This window comes from Macadamia integrifolia, chromosome 10 (genome assembly GCF_013358625.1).
Source record: "Macadamia integrifolia cultivar HAES 741 chromosome 10, SCU_Mint_v3, whole genome shotgun sequence".
In the NCBI taxonomy this organism is placed as follows: Eukaryota; Viridiplantae; Streptophyta; class Magnoliopsida; order Proteales; family Proteaceae; genus Macadamia; species Macadamia integrifolia.
Window position 1 is genome coordinate 31,486,399 of NC_056566.1, and position 12,145 is coordinate 31,498,543.

At 47.7% G+C, this 12,145-nt stretch overlaps 1 non-coding gene and 1 pseudogene across 1 annotated transcript; both read right to left on the reverse strand.

The window, feature by feature from the left end:
• Positions 1-4,539: 4,539 nt before the first annotated feature.
• LOC122092537 lies at positions 4,540-7,425 on the reverse strand (annotated as a pseudogene).
• A 223-nt stretch (positions 7,426-7,648) lies between these two features.
• On the reverse strand, positions 7,649-7,803 carry LOC122092546. Its single transcript, XR_006144200.1, has one exon. It is a non-coding gene; the product is annotated as a 5.8S ribosomal RNA (ribosomal RNA).
• Positions 7,804-12,145: the final 4,342 nt, after the last annotated feature.

A 12,145-nucleotide genomic window follows, 5' to 3' on the forward strand; every position in this document is an offset into this window, starting at 1 on the left:
GGAATGTATTGGAGGACTCCTTTAATCCCAAGGTTCATCTCGACCCCTCAAGCAACATTATGTATGGGGCATTCTTTGAAGTTGATAGCCTTAGGACGCCCTTAGCTAGAGTTCCTTTGCCTCCTCCATCAAGGCAAGGTTGGGTGTGGCTCTTGTATCTACCTTTCCCTGTGTGGGCTTCCCATTGATGCACACTTTTGCACACATCAACCCCTTTTGAGAGTTAAGGGCCTTGACCCCTATCTCGGCCCTGGTGGCACCACACTACATTGGGGACCCCATGCAAGGTGGCTCTTCCTCTTGGCCCTCTTCCTCCAATAGGGCACTAAGAGCTTTCCTCCTGGGGCAATCCCTAAAATAATGTAGCTCATCACATAGGAATCACATGTCTCTAGGCTTAAACCGATTCCTCTTATCACGCTTGTGCCTTAGTGCCTCTCCTTTAGACATGTCATGAGAGGTAGTGGCTTCCCGCACCGCTGTCCTCCTACTCTTCCTATACTTCTTCTCTAATACGAGCTTCCACCTTATCCAACCCCTTTGCATACTTGAGCCTTGAAGGTGGCAATCATCTCCTCTTGGTTACTTACTATGGTGTTGAGAGCACCTAGTAGGGACCCCTTGAACTCCCCCATCTGGTCATCAAGCTCCTCCTTGAGTTCCACATGACCTTTGAGCTCCTCCCCACTTTGCTCCGCAACATTCCGGCACCACTTTGCCTTGGCCAATACTTGCTCCCCTCGAGCTAAGCGAGGCCCCATAGCAATGCCAAAGTTGACGGACTTGCCTTCGCTCCTTCTTTGCTTACTTGTGTAAGTGTTGGTCTCTATTCCATAGTTTTAGCTCACCTATCTCCTATCCCACAAGCTTGGCTCCCTCACAACCGAAGCTTTGATACCACAACTGTCACAGCCTTAGACCGTTCTAAGAGACCACGCCGGCTCTTAGGACTCCCACTAGCACTAAGTCAGCCTAACCACCCTCCTTAAGGGACTTGGGAAGAGAAGAAGTGAACACAAGAGTGAGTTTGAGAAGAATGAACTTGTATTGCACTAGAGAGCTCTTGAGTACAAGGCTTGAGAACTCACTTGCTCAATTAAACACTCATGGTTGGTCCTTGGTGCGTGTCTTTGCCAAATGAGACAACACCTATTTCTAGGCACCCCAAGTTTACAATGGATGGCTAAGATATTTACAAATGTCCTCCATCCAACGGTTGGGGAGGAAACTAGAAGCTTCCCACCTCCTTAGTGGAGAACTTTAGAAATCTCTCCCAAAATATCTTCTATAAATATCTTCTAGAAATATCTACAATAAAATTATCTAGAGTTACTGCACCTTTGTAGAAAACTCTAGAACTTGGACCTTACTTAGCCCAATGGCCTAAGTCTATGGGCGTATGTTGGGCAGGTCGTGACAACGTGTACACTTTGTGGCACTCAATGTGCACACATAGGCACACTTCACTTGGGCAACACGCATAACCATACTCAGGCAACCGTTGGGGCAGTTAACACTTAGGGGGATACCTGGGGCCACGCATGGACAATCCTAGCCTCAGGAGGGTGAGGGGGTAGAATTAGAAATATTTGGGGGAAAGAAAGGGGAAAAGGATGGGGGACGAATTGATTCAATATGGGGCTAAATCTTAGTGGATCGTGGCAGCAAGGCCACTCTACCACTTACAATACCCCGTCTCGTATTTAAGTCGTCTACGAAGGATTCTACCCATCGCCCGACAAGAATTACGCTTCAAGGCAGCCCACACAACACATCCACTGTGGGGCTTGGCCAACGATATATGCCACTGGGGGCTGGCGGGTCCCTACTGCGGGTTGGCAAATGGGCGATGGGCACAGGCGTCGATTCTTTAGCCTAGATTCTAACTTAGAGGCGTTCAGTCGTAATCCGGCACATGACAGCTTCGCGTCACTAGATTTTTAACCAAGTGCGATAACCAATTGTGTGAATCAATGGTTCCTATCGTAATAGGTTGAATTACTATCATGACACTGTCATCAGTAGGGCAAAACTAACCTATCTCACGATGGTCTAAACCCAGCTCACATTCCTTATTGGTGGGTGAACAATCCAACACTTGGCGAATTCTGCTTCGTAATGATAAGAAGAGCCAACATTGAAGGATCAAAAAGCAACGTCGCTATGAACGCTTGGCTGCCACAAGCCAGTTATCCCTGTGGTTACTTTTCTGTCACCTCTAGCTTTAAATTCTGAAGGTCTAAAGGATCGATGGCCATGCTTTCACGGTTCGTATTTGTACTAGAAATCAGAATCAAACGAGCTTTTACCCTTTTGTTTCGCACGAGATTTCTGTTCTCGTTGATCTCATCTTAGGACACCTGTGTTATCTTTTAACAGATGTGCCACCCCATCTAAACTCCCCATCTGACAATGTCCTCCACCCAGATCACCCCGTCGAGGTGGGCCTTGGGTCCAAAAGGAGGGGCCGAGCGCCACCTCCGACTCATGGAGTAAGTAAAATAACATTAAAAGTAGTGGTATTTCACTTGCGTTGTTTCCAGGTCCCACTTATCCTACACCTCTCATGTCATTTCACAAAGTCGGACTAGAGTCAAGCTCAACAGGGTATTCTTTCCCCGCTGATTCTGCCAAGCCCGTTCCCTTGGATTTGGTTTCACTGGATAGTAGATAGGGATAGTGGGAATCTCGTTAATCCATTCGTGCGCGTCACTAATTAGATGATGAGGCATTTGGCTACCTTAAGAGAGTCATAGTTACTCCTGCCGTTTACCCGTGCTTGGTTGAGTTTCTTCACTTTGACATTCAGAGCACTAGGCAGAAATCACATTGCGTGAGCATTTGCAGGGACCATCGTAATGCTTTGTTTTAATTAAACAGTCGGATTCCCCTTGTCTGTACCAGTTCTGAGTCGACTGTTCAACACCTAGGGAAGGCCCCCAAGGGGGCCGTTCCCAATCCATCCCCCGGCCAGCACGCGGTGACCCACTCTCACTGTGAAAGCAGCTCGAGCAGTCCATTGATAGCCGATGGGTTCGGGACTGGGACCCCCATGCCCATCCCTCAGAGCTAATCATCCAGACTATCATACCATGTTGCTGTCCTTCACATGCCATACAACTCTTGGGCATGCTATGTGGCTACCGACGTACGTGGCAACAGCCATGTAGGGAGCCATGCATGCCCAACAACATGCCAAGGCAGGCCACAGCGCACATCAAAGGCAGTCATCGGAACCAACATGCCTTGATGGTGATTTTCACATGCTAGGCCTATCTTGGGCATGCCATGCAGCTACGAGTGCATCCAGAAGTAGCTGTGGGGGCCCGACAGCACAAGACAGGAACCCTTGCGCACCCAATAGCCTAGGGTGGCAGGTAACGGTGTGTGCCAGAGGGGTTGAACATCGGGACGCATTGACCATTTACTTGTTTTCAAATTCCATGCCTCTCTTTAAAATGCGATGCAGCTACGGACACATGTGATAGCAACTATGGGGGCATGGCAGCAGAAGGTAGGGAGCCATGCGCACCCAGCAGCACACGATTACAGGCAGTGTTGTGTGTGGCACATGCAGCCATGCATGCGACCTGGAGGGCGGTGTGCAGCAATGCACACAACCTTGTGAATGGTTGGGCAGCCAGGGGCGAGACATGTGTTGCCATGCCAGCAACTTTGCACGCATTAGTGCAGCCAAGGGCATGACATGTGTGGCGAGGAATGTAACCTTGGGTGCGGCTATGCATCCATCTGCGTGTCATGTGTGCCATGCCTACAACCTTTCGCACAACATGTGCGGCCACATGCGTAACCTTGCGCAGGGCATGTGCAGCCGTGGTTGCAGCCATGTGCTTGGAAGTACGAGATGGGCAACAGCCTGCACCATTTCCCACAGCCATGTGTGGTCGTGCCTACCACCTTGTGTGCGGTTGTGCACCCTTTCCAGCAGCAATGTGTGTTGTTACCTACCACCTTACGCGTGGTGGTGCACCCTTGCCCCCAGCCATGTGCGCGCAATAGCCTGCAACCATGCTCATGATAGTGGAGCCTTACCCTCAGCCATGAGTGAGGTGGCATACAACTATGTGTGCGGTATTGCAGCCACTCCCGCATCCATGTGCATGGCACCCTGCCTTGACTCCAGTGGCCTTGCGTGTGCTAGTGCAACCTTACCCGCAATGATGCCTACACCTTGTGCGGCCATGCCAGCTGCCTTCCATGCAGTAGTGCAGCCATGCCTACACCCATGCACGATAGCCAGCATCCATGTCCGTGCATTACAGCCTTGCTTGCTGCCACGTAAGCAGCATCCTGCACCTTGTTAGGCCATGATAGCCACAAGTGCCCTCGGTAGTGCAGCCGTGTGCAAGACAGCCTACCATCATGCACGCGACATGTGCAGCCAAGCTTGCATCCATACATATGATAGTGCAACCTTTCCCGTAGTCATGCACATGCTGGCCTGTAACCTTGTGCAGGGTAGCACAGCCATGCTTGCTCCCGTGCTTGAGACAACGTTCGTGCAATAAGGCCTTGATTATGGCCAAGTGTGCGGTAGCCTGCCAGCTAACCTATCTCACGATGGTCTAAACCCATCTCATGTTCCCTACTGGTGGGTGACCAATCCAACACTTGGCGAATTCTGCTTAGTAATGATAGGAAGAGTTGACATCGAAGGCTAAAAAAGCAACGTCGCTATAAACGCTTGGCTGCCACAAGCCAGTTATCCTTATGGTAACTTTTTCGACACCTCTAGCTTCAAATTCCGAAGCTCTAAAGGACCGATAGGCCACGCTTTCGCTGTTCGTATTCGTACTAGAAATCAGAATCAAACGAGCTTTTACCCTTTTGTTCCACATGAGATTTCTATTCTCGTTGAGCTCATCTTAGGACACCTGAGTTATCTATTAACCGATGTGCCACCCCAGCCAAACTCCCCACCTGACAATGTCCTCCACCCGGATCGCCCTGTTGAGGCGGGCCTTGGGTCTAAAAGGAGGGGCAGAGCCCCTCCTCCAACTCATGGAGTAAGTAAAATAACGTTAAAAGTAGTGGTATTTCACTTGCGCTGTTTCCAGCTCCCACTTATCCTACACCTCTCAAGCCATTTCACAAAGTCGGACGAAAGTCAAGCTCAATAGGGTCTGCTTTCCCTGTTGATTCTTCAACGCCCATTCCCTTGGCTGTGGTTTCACTGAATAGTAGATAGGGATAGTGGGAATCTCGTTAATCCATTCATGCATGTCACGAATTAGATGACGAGGCATTTGGCTACCTTAAGAGAGACATAGTTACTCCCACTGTTTACCCGCGCTTGGTTGAATTTCTTCACTTTGACATTCAGAGCACTGGGCAGAAATCACATTACGTGACCATCCACAGGGACCATCGCAATGCTTTGTTTCAATTAAATAGTCAAATTCCCCTTGTCTGTACCAGTTTTGAGTCGACTGTTCGATGCCCGGGGAAGGCCCCCGAGGGGGTAGTTCCCAGTCCATCGCTTAACTGGCACACAGTGAACCGCTCTCACTGTGAAATCAGCTTGAGCAGCCCGTTGACAGTCGACTAGTTCAGGACTGGGACCCCCGTGCCCAGCCCTCAGAGCCAATCCTTTTCCTGAGGTTACGGATCCATTTTGCCAACTTCCCTTGCCTACATTGTTCCATCGACCAGAGACTATTCACCTTGGAGACCTAATGTGGTTATGACTACGACTAGGCATTGTCAGCACTCGATCCTCTGGATTTTCAAGGGCCGCCAGGGGCACAACGAACACCACACGATGTGCGGTGATCTTCTAGCCATTAGACCCTGCCTCCGACTGAGCCGTTTCCAGGGTGGGCAAGCTGTTAAACCGAAAAGATAACTCTTCCTGAGGCCTCCGCCGATGTCTCCAAACTTCCTAACGTTGTGATCAACCGCCACATCCCAGTTCAGGAACATGCTCTCTGATGGGCTTCCCCGTCCATTAGGATCGACTAACCCATATGCAAGTGCCATTCACGCCCCAGGTTTTACGGCGACTGCCATGCCCTCTTACTCATCGGGGCCTTGCAGTTGCCCCAACGGCCAGGTATAGGTTGTGCGCTTCAGCGCCATCCATTTTTCGGGGCTATTTGATTCAGCAAGTGAGTTGTTACACACTCCTTAGTGGATTTTGACTTCTATGACCACCGTCCTGCTGTCTTACTAGACCAACACCCTTTGTGGGTTCTAGGTTAGCGTGTAATCCGGCACCATAACCTAGCTTTGGGTTCATCCCACATCACCAGTTCTGCTTACCAAAAGTGGTCCACTTAGAGCTCTCGATGTCATGGCGTGGCTCAATGAAGTAGCCATGCCATCCTACCTATTTAAATTTTGAGAATAGGTCAAGGGTGTTACGCCCCTGATGCCTATATTCATGGCTTTACACGATAGAACTCGCCCACAGGCACTAGCTATCTTGAGGGAAACTTCGGAGGGAACTAGCTACTAGACTGTTCAATTAGTCTTTTGCCTCTATACCCAAGTCAGACGAACGATTTACAGGTTAGTATCACTACGGGTCTCCACCAGAATTTCCTCTGGCTTTACCCCGCTCAGGCATAGTTCACCATCTTTCGGGTCCCGATAGGTATGCTCTCACTCGAACCCTTCACAGAAGATCAAAATTGGTCGGTGGTACAACCAACAAGGGGATCCCACCAGTTAGCTTCCTTACACCTTATAGGTTTTACTCGCCCGTTGACTCGCACACATGTCAGACTCCTTGGTCAATATTTCAAGATGGGTCAAATGGGGAGCTTGACAAGCCGATGCCCGGAGCATGCAGTTGCCAATAGGCATGCCATCAAGGCACATGTGGCCTATCATAATCACGGTAATGAAATCTCCTCAGGTATAACGTGACAACCCAAGCTTGGGAAGCTGTCGCAATCCACATTGGTCCACTCCCCGAGTCGAGAGGTGGACTGACTATTAACTGTTCCGTATCCAATCGAGATGCATCGCCGGCCCCCATCCGCTTCCCTCTCGACAATTTCAAGCACTCTTTGACTCTCTTTTCAAAGTTCTTTCATCTTTCCCTTGCGGTACTTGTTCACTATCGGTCTCTCGCCCATATTTAGCCTTGGATAGAATTTACCGCCCAATTAGGGCTGCATTCCTAAACAACCTGACTCGTTGACAGTGCCTCGTGGTGCGATAGGGTCCAGACACGATGGGGCTCTCACCCTCTCTGGTGCACCCTTCCAGGGGACTTGGGCTCGGTCTGCCACTGAGGACGCTTCTACATACTACAATTCGAGGGACAAAGTAGCCCGATTCTCAAGCTGGGCTCTTCCCGGTTCGCTCACCGTTACTAAGGGAATCCTCATAAGTTTCTTGTACTCCGCTTATTGATATGCTTAAACTCAATGGGTAGCCCCGCCTGACCTGGGGTTGCAGTCAAAATGCCATCGAGTGGCAATCAAGGTCACCAGAGCCCAATGGGAGCAGAACACGCACATAATGTCTGAACAATGGCAAAGTGGCTCGAACCACCACTTATCGTGATGCTTGCCACATAAGGGGCCTTTGACTTTGGCCCAACCACACCTTGAACAGAGACATGGGGGGCCAATCTTTGCTCTGCACCACCACCAAAAGGGGCAACGAACATGACGTGTGATGCCCAGGTAAGCATGCCCTCAGCCCGATGGCCTAGGGTGCAACTACGTTCAAAGACTCGATGGTTCATGGGATTCTACAATTCACACCAAGTATCGCATTTTGCTATGTTCTTCATTGATGCAAGAGCTGAGATATCCGTTGCCGAGAGTCGTTAAGATAAGATTCGGATCTAGGATGACCACACCACACCAAAGGCACAATGATGTCATGTCCTTTTCGTTGAGAGTTCCTTGGCGCCGACTGCGCAAGTGGTTGTGTTTGGGTCGAATGCTATGAAGGATCGCAGGCCGACCTTTACAAGGGTCGGGAAGGAAGGAGCTCACGCTTGCATGCCCTACCTTGATTGCACAACACAACATGTTCACGGGTCTCACTGGGCAGGTATCGACAATGATCCTTCCTTAGGTTCACCTACGGAAACCTTGTTACGACTTCTCCTTCCTCTAAATGATAAAGTTTAGTGGACTTCTCGTGATGTCGACGATGGTGAGCCACCCATGTCCCTACGATCCGAACACTTCACCGGACCATTCAATCGGTAGGAGCGATGGGTGGTGTGTACAAAGGGTAGGGACGTAGTCAACGCGAGTTGATGACTCACGCTTACTAGGAATTCCTCGTTGAAGACCAACAATTACAATAATCTATCCCCATCACGATGAAATTTTCAAAGATTACCTGGGCCCATCTGCCAAGGCTATAGACTCGTTGAATAGATCAGTGTAGTGCACATGCAGCCCAGAACATCTAAGGGCATCACTGACCTGTTGTTACCTCAAACTTTCGTGGCCTAAATGGCCATAGTCCCTCTAAGAGTGGGCTGTGGAGGGACACCTTCACATAGCTAGTTAGCAAGCTGAGGTATCGTTTGTTAATGGAATTAACCAGACAAATCACTCAACCAACTAAGAATGGCCATGCACCACTACCTGTAGAATCAATAAAGAGCTCTCAGTTTGTCAATCCTTACTATGTCTGGACTTGGTAAATTTCCCTGTGTTGAGTCAAATTATGCCACAAGCTCCACTCCTGGTGGTGCCCTTCCATCAATTCCTTTAAGTTTTAGCCTTGTGACCATACTCCCCCTGGAACCCAAAAACTTTGATTTCTTATAAGGTGCCGGCGGAGTCCTAAAAGCAACATCAGTCGATCCCTGGTCGGCATCGTTTATGGTCGAGACTTGCATGGAGTACCAGTGAGTATAGTGTTAGGCAGAGATCCAAGGTTCACATCTAAATTCTGGGGGAGCCTTCAGCATGCCATGGGAACACAGGTAAACCTAAACACTTCCTTTCATCCACAAACTGACAGGAAATCAGAACAAACCATACAAATACTAGAAGATATGCTCAGGGCATGTTCAATGGAAATGAATGACAGTTGGGAAGAAAACATACCGCTTATAGAGTTTATTTATAATAATAGCTATTAGGCCACAATCGAAATGGCTCCATGTGAGGCATTATATGGCAAAAGGTGTAGAACTTCCTTATATTAGGATGATGTGGGAGAACGGCAAATGCTTGGGCCAGAAATGATACAAATCATGTGTGATAAGGTGGATGTCATTCGGGGGAAAATCAAGGTGGCCCAATCACGTCAAAAGAGCTATGCAAACAACTGCAGAAAAGACATAGAATTCCAAGAGGGGGAGAAGGTATATCTCAAAATCTCTCCTACAAAGGGTCTACATAGGCTCCACAAGAAGGGCAAGTTGAGTCCAAGATATGTTGGCCCATTTGAGATCTTGAAATGTGTTGGCTCAGTAGCGTATATGCTGGCCTTTCCACCTTCATTCCGTAATGTTCACAACGTATTCCATGTTTCAATATTGAAGCGGTATGTCCATGATCCATCGCATGTGCTAGTTGTGGAACCAGAGTACTTAAAGGCTGATATAACCTTTGTAGAGCAACTTTTTGAAATCCTAGATCGAAAGATAAAGACCCTTCGTAATCGATCTATTACTTTTGTAAAGGTGAGATGGGCCAACCATTCACTTGAGGAGGCATCCTGGGAGAAAGAAGATGAAATCTAGGCTAAATATCCTCATCTTTTTGGACTATCAGGTAACTTCTATTTTTAGGACAAAATTTTTAAAGAGGGGCGTAGATGTAGAGCCCTGCTCTCTGAACCCGGTTTATTGACCGGTTGGTTCAGCTTGGCCTTGCAAGGTCTTAACCGAAAAGGGTTGACACAGGTGCCTTTTGGTGTATGATAGCAAAGGTCACGTCAAATACGAGGTGGTCGGACAAGATTGAGTCTGTACCCGATGTGATTCGCACCCCTAAGCCTTGCCCTTGCACGTACCATAAAGCCATGTATGAAGAGGAAAGGTATATAATCGTATTGAATGATAAGAACTTAGTCCACAACACGTGGCAAGAGTGAGGTACACGTCAAGATCCTATTTCCACCAAAACACAGTAAGATTGGCTTTGTTTCGGAAAACTGGTGGGTGGTCACTGGTAGGTGCGAGACCCACCAGTGTGACCCACTTGTGGGAGAAATGTGGGCTCAACAAGCCCAACTTGGATGAGCACGTGTATTTCGGGTTCCTCATCGTAATGAAGTCATGTGTGCCTGATAATGTTGGCTATTTCACCCAAAATTGTGATTTAATGTGTTTTTTCCCATAAAAGGGCAAAACCAAACAAGCCTTAGAAGATATTTACCATTTAAGTCTCCCTCTCACTCCCATTTATGATTTCAGCAAGTTTGGTGAGAGGAGTAAAGAAGAGGGAGAAAAGAGGAAGAAAAAGAGAAGGAAGAGGGAAGAAGGTTCCTCCTTGGTTTTCGAAGCCGCATCTTACCTTTTCGTCTCTGGAATAGTGACTGGTGCCTTGAGATCTACGTTTTGAGATAAGTAACGCCATAAACCCTTGGATGTGATGAAACCCTTTTGTGTGTGGTCAAATCAAAGAGATAATGGAGCCCTTGTGTGATTTGTTTGAAGGTTTGAGGAAGAAAAACCAAGATTTGGAGGTATTAAGGTGACATTTTGAGTTTGGAAAGAGGATCTTAGGTTTTGGGGTTCTTGAGCCAAGGTATGATTTCATTCCCCAAAACTTTGGTGTTAACTTAGATCCATGAAATGATCAAGTAGATGAAGCCTAAAATGTGTGAGAAATGAAGTTGGAACAACCCCCTTGGGTTCCCAAGAGGTGGGATGGAGGAGAGAAGAAGTTCAGCAAAACCTGTAGAACACTGGTGGGTAGCATCGGCGGGTAGTCAGACCCACCAGTGTGTCCCCCAGTCTTACCTGGGCTTCTGGTCCAATAGGTGGGTAAGATCGGCGGGTACCATGACCCATTGGTATGACCCATCAGTCTCTTTTGGGCCTACTGACAGGTAGGACCAACAGGTACTAGACCCACCGGTTTGTGTCTAGGTGTTGTTTGCCTGGGTAATTTACATAGGTGGGTTCTCTTACCCACCTGTATGACCCACCTATAGCCCAAATGAGCTCCGTTGGAACTCAAACTCACCAACAACCTTCTCCGCGTTATTAAATACGTCATGACCATATCTTATGTCATTTTATAATTTTGAAATGACACATTCTAAAATCCTATCTGTGTTAGGTTTTGAGACACTCGTCTTCACTCCGGATCTTACCTGTACCGTGAGTACAAATTCTCCTACAATAATAGGTAAGTGAGGAGAGGACTTTGATTTTCTTTTGGGAGTATTTTTGGCATCTTATTCATTCATATATTAACTTGACATTTCGATTTTCCTTCTCATGCATATGCTTGACTACTGTTGGATGCATTTAAAAATGAACATGTTGTATCTTTAGATTTCTAATTAATTGTTACTTGCTGTGAATCTTGAGCATGGATTTAGTCATTGATGAATCATAATGAGGATTTTCCAAACATGTATGGGATTCCTAGAATATGGCTTGGAAACACATGCATTGGTACATCGTGGAATGGGATGCGAAAAAATTATGCAGTCGTACTATCTCATTTAGGAGCATGTGATTAGGATTTCACATTCCCTCGTGCTACAACCCTTCCTAATAGGGGTTTACGTGTTGGGTTATCACTGGGGGGAAGTGTCGATCGCGGACCACCGTGGTGGTTAGAAGTACGTCTAGCTGATCATTAGGACAGTTTGAAACCTTGGTGATATTCAGAGGGCCAATCGTACTGTTTTTATTTTCTACTATGGTTCAACCACAATTTACTTTTCTACTGTGGTTTGACCACGATTTACTTTTCTGCTGTGGTTCGACCACGATTTACTTTTTCGAGTGCTTACGGTTGGCCTTCTCCAACAACCCTATAGGCATATCGCAGGATGGGGAACACATCTTGTACCCAGGGCATACGCGCACTGTGGCTGTGAGTAGCATGTACCCTATGACCTAGTAATGATTGCTTAAGGGAAATAGGCTTAAAATGAACCTCATGCATATAATACCATTTGAATTGCAATTGCGTGTGTTAGTCTTTCTTTCCACTTATTGAGCTAGTGAGCTCAC